At 46.7% G+C, this 10,798-nt stretch overlaps 1 protein-coding gene across 1 annotated transcript in view; it reads right to left on the reverse strand.

Moving 5' to 3' along the window:
* Positions 1-10,798, reverse strand: part of dcc (DCC netrin 1 receptor) — a 675,496-nt gene that overhangs the window by 54,472 nt on the left and 610,226 nt on the right. The gene's annotated exons all lie outside the window — the stretch shown is intronic.

Below are 10,798 nucleotides of genomic sequence, written 5' to 3' on the forward strand. Positions count from 1 at the left end.
CCAGTCTGTTGCTCTCACTTGCTGCAAGATGTTCACCATTGTTCCTCTACCAAAGAAAGCTAAGGTGACTGAACTAAATGGCTATCGCCCCGTAGCACTCACTTCTGTCATCATGAAGTGCTTTGAGAGGTTAGTTAAGGATCATATCACCTCCAACTTATCTGTCACCCTAGACCAACTTCAATTTTCTTACCGTCCTAATAGGTCCACAGACGATGCAATCACCATCTAACAGCACATTGCCTTATCCCATCTGGCCAAGAGGAATACCAACGCCAGAATGCTGTTGATTGACTACAGCTCAGCCTTCAACACCATAGTACCCTCCAAGCTCATCATTAAGCTTGAGGCCCTGGGTCTGAACCCCGCCCTGTGCAACTGGATCATGGACTTCATGTCTGGCCGCCTCCCAGGTGGTGAGGGTAGGAAACAACACCTCCCACTTCGCCGATCCTCAACACAGGGGCACCTCAGGGGTGCGTGCTCAGTCCTCTCCTGTACTCCCTACGTGGCCATGCACGCCTCCAACTCATTCCTCAAGTTTGCAGACGACAACAGTAGGAAGCTTGATTACCAACATTTATGGGACAGCCTACAGGGAGGAAGTGAGATTCCTGGCAGAGTGGTGACAGGAAAATAACCTCTCCCTCAAAGTCAACAAAACAAAGGAACTGATTGTGGATTTCAGGCTTCAACAGAGGGGGCATCCCCCCATCCACATCGACGGGGCCGCAGTGGAAAAGGTGGAAAGCTTCAAGTTCCTCGGCGTACAAACCACTGATGATCTGAAATGGTCCACCCCTCACAGACAGTGTGGTGAAGAAGGCGCAACAACCTCAGGAGGCTGAAGAAATTTGTCTTGGCCGCTTAAACCCTCACAAACTTTTACAGATGCACAATTGAGAGCATCCTGTCGGGCTGCATCACAGCCTGGTACGGCAACTGCTCCGCCCACAACCACAGGGCTCTCTAGAGGGTGGTACGGTCTGCACAACGCATCACCGGGGGCAAACCACCTGCCCTCCAGGACACCTACATCTCCCAATGTCACAGGAAGGCCATAAAGATCATCAAGGACAACAACCACCCGAGCCACTGCCTGTTCACCCCGCTATCATCCAGAATGTGAGGTCAGTACAGGTGCATCAAAGCAGGGACTGAGAGACTGAAAAACAGCATCTATCTCAAGGCAATCAGAATGTTAAACAGTCTTCATTAGCCGGCTACCACCCGGTTACTCAACCCTGCACCTTAGAGGCTGCACCACCCGGTTACTCAACCCTGCACCTTAGAGGCTGCACCACCCGGTTACTCAACCCTGCACCTTAGAGGCTGCACCACCCGGTTACTCAACCCTGCACCTTAGAGGCTGCACCACCCGGTTACTCAACCCTGCACCTTAGAGGCTGCACCACCCGGTTACTCAACCCTGCACATTAGAGGCTGCTGCCCAATATACATAGACATGGAATCACTGGCCACTTTAATAATGGAACACTGGTCACTTTAAAAATGTTTACATACTGCTTAACTCATCTCATTCGTATATATATTGTGTTCTATTCTACTGTATTTAGTCAATGACACTCCGACATTGATCAATCTAAAATGTACATCATTCTTAATTCCATTATTTTACATTTGTGTACTGTTGTGAATTGTTAGATGCTAGAAACTCAAGCATTGCTACACCCAAAATAACATCAGATAAAAACGTGTATGTGACCAATACATTTTGATTTGATCCACAGAGTCAGACCCAGATGATTCATCCAATTAAAATGACGTTAGTAATATTAATTGGCGTCATTGTGTTATGTCAATATGCTAGTCACAATGCACAGCTATCTGAACTACGGACTTAGTTAGTCACAATGCACAGCTATCTGAACTACGGATTTAGTTAGTCACGATGCACAGCTATCTGAACTACGGACTTAGTTAGTCACGATGCACAGCTATCTGAACTACGGACTTAGTTCGTCACGATGCACAGCTATCTGAACTACGGACTTAGTTAGTCACGATGCACAGCTATCTGAACTACGGACTTAGTTAGTCACGATGCACAGCTATCTGAACTACGGACTTAGTTAGTCACGATGCACAGCTATCTGAACTACGGACTTAGTTAGTCACGATGCACAGCTATCTGAACTACGGACTTAGTTAGTCACGATGCACAGCTATCTGAACTACGGACTTAGTTCGTCACGATGCACAGCTATCTGAACTACGGACTTAGTTAGTCACGATGCACAGCTATCTGAACTACGGACTTAGTTAGTCACGATGCACAGCTATCTGAACTACGGACTTAGTTAGTCACGATGCACAGCTATCTGAACTACGGACTTAGTTAGTCACGATGCACAGCTATCTGAACTACGGACTTAGTTAGTCACGATGCACAGCTATCTGAACTACGGACTTATTTAGTCACGATGCACAGCTATCTGAACTACGGACTTAGTTAGTCACGATGCACAGCTATCTGAACTACGGACTTAGTTAGTCACGATGCACAGCTATCTGAACTACGGACTTAGTTCGTCACGATGCACAGCTATCGGAACTACGGACTTAGTTAGTCACGATGCACAGCTATCTGAACTACGGACTTAGTTCGTCACGATGCACAGCTATCTGAACTACGGACTTAGTTCGTCACAATGCACAGCTATCTGAACTACGGACTTAGTTAGTCACAATGCACAGCTATCTGAACTACGGACTTAGTTAGTCACGATGCACAGCTATCTGAACTACGGACTTAGTTAGTCACGATGCACAGCTATCTGAACTACGGACTTAGTTAGTCACGATGCACAGCTATCTGAACTACGGACTTAGTTAGTCACGATGCACAGCTATCAGAACTACGGACTTAGTTCGTCACGATGCACAGCTATCTGAACTACGGACTTAGTTAGTCACGATGCACAGCTATCTGAACTACGGACTTAGTTAGTCACGATGCACAGCTATCTGAACTACGGACTTAGTTAGTCACGATGCACAGCTATCTGAACTACGGACTTAGTTAGTCACGATGCACAGCTATCTGAACTACGGACTTAGTTAGTCACGATGCACAGCTATCTGAACTACGGACTTAGTTAGTCACGATGCACAGCTATCTGAACTACGGACTTAGTTAGTCACGATGCACAGCTATCTGAACTACGGACTTAGTTAGTCACGATGCACAGCTATCTGAACTACGGACTTAGTTCGTCACGATGCACAGCTATCGGAACTACGGACTTAGTTAGTCACGATGCACAGCTATCTGAACTACGGACTTAGTTAGTCACGATGCACAGCTATCTGAACTACGGACTTAGTTAGTCACGATGCACAGCTATCTGAACTACGGACTTAGTTAGTCACGATGCACAGCTATCTGAACTACGGACTTAGTTAGTCACGATGCACAGCTATCTGAACTACGGACTTAGTTCGTCACGATGCACAGCTATCGGAACTACGGACTTAGTTAGTCACGATGCACAGCTATCTGAACTACGGACTTAGTTAGTCACGATGCACAGCTATCTGAACTACGGACTTAGTTCGTCACGATGCACAGCTATCTGAACTACGGACTTAGTTAGTCACGATGCACAGCTATCTGAACTACGGACTTAGTTAGTCACGATGCACAGCTATCTGAACTACGGACGTAGTTCGTCACGATGCACAGCTATCAGAACTACGGACTTAGTTAGTCACGATGCACAGCTATCTGAACTACGGACTTAGTTAGTCACGATGCACAGCTATCTGAACTACGGACTTAGTTCGTCACGATGCACAGCTATCTGAACTACGGACTTAGTTAGTCACGATGCACAGCTATCTGAACTACGGACTTAGTTAGTCACGATGCACAGCTATCTGAACTACGGACTTAGTTAGTCACGATGCACAGCTATCTGAACTACGGACTTAGTTAGTCACGATGCACAGCTATCTGAACTACGGACTTAGTTAGTCACGATGCACAGCTATCAGAACTACGGACTTAGTTAGTCACGATGCACAGCTATCTGAACTACGGACTTAGTTAGTCACGATGCACAGCTATCTGAACTACGGATTTAGTTAGTCACGATGCACAGCTATCTGAACTACGGACTTAGTTAGTCACGATGCACAGCTATCTGAACTACGGACTTAGTTAGTCACGATGCACAGCTATCTGAACTACGGACTTAGTTAGTCACGATGCACAGCTATCTGAACTACGTACTTAGTTCGTCACGATGCACAGCTATCTGAACTACGGACTTAGTTCGTCACAATGCACAGCTATCTGAACTACGGACTTAGTTCGTCACAATGCACAGCTATCTGAACTACGGACTTAGTTAGTCACGATGCACAGCTATCTGAACTACGGACTTAGTTAGTCACGATGCACAGCTATCTGAACTACGGACTTAGTTAGTCACGATGCACAGCTATCTGAACTACGGACTTAGTTAGTCACGATGCACAGCTATCTGAACTACGGACTTAGTTAGTCACGATGCACAGCTATCTGAACTACGGACTTAGTTAGTCACGATGCACAGCTATCTGAACTACGGACTTAGTTAGTCACGATGCACAGCTATCTGAACTACGGACTTAGTTCGTCACGATGCACAGCTATCTGAACTACGGACTTAGTTAGTCACGATGCACAGCTATCTGAACTACGGACTTAGTTAGTCACGATGCACAGCTATCAGAACTACGGACTTAGTTAGTCACGATGCACAGCTATCTGAACTACGGACTTAGTTAGTCACGATGCACAGCTATCTGAACTACGGACTTAGTTCGTCACGATGCACAGCTATCTGAACTACGGACTTAGTTAGTCACGATGCACAGCTATCTGAACTACGGACTTAGTTAGTCACGATGCACAGCTATCAGAACTACGGACTTAGTTCGTCACGATGCACAGCTATCTGAACTACGGACTTAGTTAGTCACGATGCACAGCTATCTGAACTACGGACTTAGTTCGTCACGATGCACAGCTATCGTAACTACGGACTTAGTTAGTCACGATGCACAGCTATCTGAACTACAGACTTAGTTAGTCACCATGCACAGCTATCTGAACTACAGACTTAGTTCGTCACGATGCACAGCTTCTGAACTACGGACTTAGTTCGTCACGATGCACAGATATCTGAACTATTGAACTGAACTTATTTAGATCTGAATGCTCTGCCTTTCATAACACCCTCTTTTGGCACCCTCCTTTGGCACCCTCCTTTGTCACCCTCCTTTGTCCTTTAGCACCCTCCTTTGGCACCCTATTTCCTTTATAGTGCACTAATCCGACCAGGGCCCTGGGAAAAGGGATGTCAATTGAGACACATCCTGTGTCTAAGGAACGAGTCACATTAGAGGACACTAACTAAGGAGACCTACTAATTAGTTCCTTATTAGTGAATAAAACACAAACAGACAGAAGGATATTCAGCAACCATCTACACAAATAATAATAATAATTAAACAATCCTGAAAATTCAAAAGAAGCTTCTTCTAACAGGAACCCCTGGCTGGCGAACGAAGCCAACTGAAATATGTTCCACTTGTTCTCCTTAGCTCCTTCTTGACGATGAAAGAGTGGAGCACTTGTTCTCCTTAGCTCCTTCTTGACGGTGAGAGAGAGAGAAAGAGAGAGAGAGAGAGAGAGACTTGAGGCAGTGGTAATATATGCAGTACCCTGCGGTTCTTCTCTGAGTGTGAGACGGTGCCTACAGTAGCCTAGCAGCGTTAACCACTAAGCACTACTGAGCCCACTGGGACCCAGGTAGGTGAAGGATGTGAACCAGGGGAATCATCAGATTACCCCCGGAGAAGACAGGGCCTAACCCCTCCTCACCCTTCCTCACCCCTCCTCACCCATCCTCAGCCCTCCTCACATTTCCTCACCCTCCTCACTATTACTCAATCCTCCTCAATCCTCCTCAACCCTCCTCACCCTTCCTCAATCCTCAAACCTCCTCACCCCTCCTCAGTCCTCCTCATCCTTCCTCACCCCTCCTCAACCCTTCTCAACTCTCCTCACCCCTCCTCACCTTTCCTCAACCCTCCTCACCCCTCCTCAACCCTCCTTATCCCTCCTCAATCTACATTACCCCTCCTCAACCCTCCTCACCCCTCCTCAACCCTCCTTATCCCTCCTCAATCTACATTACCTCTCCTCAACTTGACTCACCCTTCTGATGAGAAGGATAAGGAAGGGGGAGGTGGGGTGGGGTGAGGAGGAGGGGAATGTGATTGATGGGGATGTGCTGAATGCGGAGTAGGTCTCTCCCTCTCTCGATTGAATTCAAAGGGCTTTTTTGGCATTGGAAACATGTCGCCCTCTCCTTCTCCCTCTCCCTCTCTCTCTCTCTCGGTCTCTGTCTCCCTAGGGAGTCTGAGATGTGAGGAGGCCCTTCCTTCTCTCTCTGTCTCTGTCCCACTAGGGATCCGGAGATGTGGAGGCTTTCATGTGACTACTGGAGAGAAGAGAGGTGAAGGATGAAAAGAGAGGGAAGAACAGGGGCAGAGAAGAGAGAGGAAAGAGAGAGAGAGCGAGAGAGAGAGCGAGAGAGAGAGACAGAGAGAGAGAGAGATACAGAGAGAGAGCGAGAGAGCAAGAGCGAGAGAGAGAGAGAGAGAGAGAGAGAGATGTCTGGTAATTACCCAATGTGCTACTAACAGAGAAGGAGGGAGAGGAAGTTGTCAAGGAGATTGATGTTCCAAGATGGAGTAGCAGATCGGACGTGTGTTTTGTCTTGTCCATATGTTAATTAGTCTGTAAATAGTCTGTTTTTCGTTGTTTTCATACATATTTTAAGTTCACTTTTCCATCTACGAACGAAATATACTTTCCTGCAACCCGCCTCACCCAATGTGGTACGGATGTGCTATTTTTATTCCTTATAACTGGAGCCTCCAACAGGAGCTAGCCATCTTACTAGCTACTACTGCTAGCGGTGGCTTCACCTTTATCTCAGACAATTACCTGCCAGTCTGCACAGCGCGATATCAACCCACAGCATATTGGACTGCTTTTCTCCAACACGTCACCGTATTCCTGATGTAAACTCGAGACCATTACACCGGATCATCGCAGCTAGCTAGCTGCAACCAAGTGGCTACTGTTGGCTAACACCTCTGTCCCGAAGCAAGATCCAGTTAGCCTTGAGCTAGCCTCGAGCTAGGCCAATCTCCCGGCCAGCCGAGGGAGTATACCAGCTAATTCTTGGGCTACAATACCTCTTTTGACAATTGGCCTTTATTGTCACCTCGGAGCCAATCCATCACGACTGATCTGCCAACGTAAGATGTGGTTTCAAAAAGTATTTTCCGTTGCGATGTCGCTAAAGACACATTTGCTATCCCCGGCCCGCTAGCTTTCTGAACACCGTGTCCCCTGCCCGCTAGCTTTCTGAATGCCGGGTCTCCTGCTCGCCTAGCGTGGAAGTGACTACCAAACGGCTCCCTGACTCACCTATTGCTGCTCTTTGGACCCTATGATCACAGCTGATGCCTGCTGATCTGTTCATTAACACTGTACCTCAATTTGTCTATCTGTCGGCCCCAGCCTCGAACTCAGGTCTTGTGTGTACCTAACTGACCCTCTCTGCCCATTCATTCCCATTTACCGTTGTTGTCTTAGCTCTCCCGACCAACACCCATGATTGCTTTACGCCTCTCTCTAATGGGGAGTACTGCATTAGCATCGAATACCTTGCCTACTGCAGTTCCGGTTACTTATTATTGTTTTATTTCGCTGTAGGAGCCCCAAGTCCTGCTCAACATGCGTTCTTTGTCCCTCCCCCCCATGAATGCGGAGACCTCACCTGGCTTAACTGGTGCCTTCAGAGATGCAACATCACTCATCATCACCCAATGCCTAGGTTTACCTAGGTTTATCACTATAAAATGCTCCTTAAAATACTTCAGCAGGCAGGCCTTTCTAACCGACCTAGCCCGGGTATCCTGGAAGGATATTGACCTCATCCCGTCAGTAGAAGATGTCTGGTTGTTCTTTAAAAGTGCTTTCCTCACCATCTTAAATAAGCTCCTTTCAAAAAAGATAGAACTAAAAACGTATATAGCCCCTGGTTCACTCCTAACTTGACTTCCCTTGACCAGCACAAAAACATCCAGGGGCGTTCTGCATTAGCATCAAATAGCCCCCGCGATATGCAACTTTTCAGGAAAGTCAGGAACCAATATACACAGTCAGTTAGGAAAGCAAAGGTGGGCTTTTTCATACAGAGATTTGCATCCTGTAGCACTAATTCCCAAAACGTTCTGGGACAATGTAAAGTCCATGGAGAATGAGAGCACCTCCTCCCAGCTGCCTACTGCACTGAGGCTAGAGGAAACACTGTCACCACTGATAAATCTACGATAATTGCTCATTTTTTCTACGGCAGCCATGCTTTCCATCTGGCTACCCCTACCCCGGCCAACAGCTCTGCACCCACGCAGCAACCTTCCCAAGCCCCCCCCCACCACTTCTCCTTCACCAAAATCTAGATAGGTGATGTTCTGAAAGAACTGCAAAATCTGGACCCCTTCAAATCAGCTGGGCAAGACAATCTGGACCCTTTCTTTCTAAAATGATCCGCTGCAATTGTTGCAAACCCCTATTACTAGCCTGTTCAACCTCTCTTTCGTATCGTCATATCCCTAAAGATTGAAAGCTGCCGCGGTCATCCCTCCAAACTGTTACAAACCTATATCCATCCTGCCCTGCCATTCTAAAGTCTTCGAAAGCCAAGTTAACAAACAGATCACCGACCATTTCCAATCCCACCGTACCTTCTCCGCTGTGCAATCTGGTTTCCAAGCTGGTCACATGGGTGCACCTCAGCCACGCTCAAGGTCCTAAACAATATCATAACCGCCATCGATAAAAGACAGTACTGTGCAGTCATCTTCATCGACCTGGCCAAGGCTTTCGACTCTGTCAATCACTGCGTTCTTATCGGCAGACTCAATAGCCTTGGTTTCTCAAATGACTGCCTCGCCTGGTTCACCAACTACATCTCAGATAGAGTTAACTGTGTCAAATCGGAGGGCATGTTGTCCGGACCGCTGGTAGTCTCTATGGGGGTGCCACAGGGTTCAATTCTCGGGCTGACTCTTTTCTCTGTATACATCAATGGTGTCGCTCTTGCTGCAGGTGATTCTCTGATCCACCTCTACGCAGACGACACCATTCGGTATACATCTGGCCCTTCTTTGGACACTGTGTTAACTAACCTCCAAATGAGCTTCAATGCCATACAACACTCCTTCTGTGGCCTCCAACTGCTCTTAAATGCGAGTATAACTAAATGCATGCTCTTTAAATGATTGCTGCCCACACCCGCCCGCCAGACTAGCACCACCCTGGACGGATCTCACAATTCTCACAACTACAAATACCTAGGTGTCTGGCTAGACTGTAAACTCTCCTTCCAGACTCACATTTAGCATCTCCAATCCAAAATTAAATCTAGAGTCGGCTTCCTATTTCGCAACAAAGCCTCCTTCACTCATGCTGCCAAACATTCCCTCGTAAAACTGACTATCCTACCGATCCTTGACTTCGGTGATGTAATTGACAAAATAGTCTCAAACACTCTACTAAGGTAATTGTGTGTAGTCTATCACAGTGCCATCCGTTTTGTCACTAAAGCCCCATATATGACCTGTACACTCTCGTTGGCTGACCCTCGCTTCATATTCGTCGCCAAACCCACTGGCTCCAGATCATCTATAAGTCCATGCTAGGTAAAGCTCCGCCTTATCTCAGCTCACTGGTCACCATAGCAGCACCCACCCGTAGCACGTGCTCCAGCAGGTATATTTCAGCTTCCAACACTCTACTCAGCAAACTGGATGCAGTCTATCACAGTACCATCCGTTTTGTCACCAAATCACCTTATACCACCCACCACTGTGACCTGTATGCTCTCGTCGGCTGGCCCTTGGTACATATTCGTCGCCAGACCCACTGGCTCCAGGTCATCTATAAGTCTATGCTAGGTCAAGCTCCGCCTTATCTCAGTTCACTGGTCACAATAACAACACCCGCCCGTAGCACACGTTCCAGCAGGTATATCTCACTGGTCATCCCCAAAGCCAACATCTCATTTGGCCGCCTTTCCTTCCAGTTCTCTGCTGCCAATGACTGGAACGAATTGCAAAAGTCACTGAAGCTGGAGAATTATATCACCCTCACTAACTATAAGCATCAGCTGTCAGAGCAGCTTATCGATCATTGTACCTGTACATAGTCCATCTGTAAATAGCCCATCAAACTTCCTCATCCCCATATTGTTATTTTTTTTGCTCTTTTGCACCCCAGTATCTCTACTTGCACATCATCATCTGTACATCTATCACTCCAGTGTTAATTATTTTTCCACTACGACCTATTTATTGCCTTACCTCCCTAATCTTACTCAATTAGCACACACTGTATATAGACTTTTCTACTGTATTATTGACTGTATGTTTGTTTTACTCCATGTGTAACTCTGTGTTGTTGTCTGTGTCACACTGCTTTGCTTTATCTTGGCCAGGTCGCAGTTGTAAATGATAACTTGTTCTCAACTAAATAGTTAAATAAAGGTGAAATAAAAACAAAAAATAAACAGAGGAGGGATTGGAGGAGGAAGAAGAGGAGGAAGGGAGGATGGAGGAGGAAGGACAGCCTACTCAAAGTGTGAGCAGGATGGCTAACAGCCAGACAACAACTATTTGGGAAGATGTTTTTTTCATTTATTTTAAATTT

This window comes from Oncorhynchus nerka, linkage group LG22 (assembly GCF_034236695.1).
Source record: "Oncorhynchus nerka isolate Pitt River linkage group LG22, Oner_Uvic_2.0, whole genome shotgun sequence".
Classification (NCBI taxonomy): Eukaryota; Metazoa; Chordata; class Actinopteri; order Salmoniformes; family Salmonidae; genus Oncorhynchus; species Oncorhynchus nerka.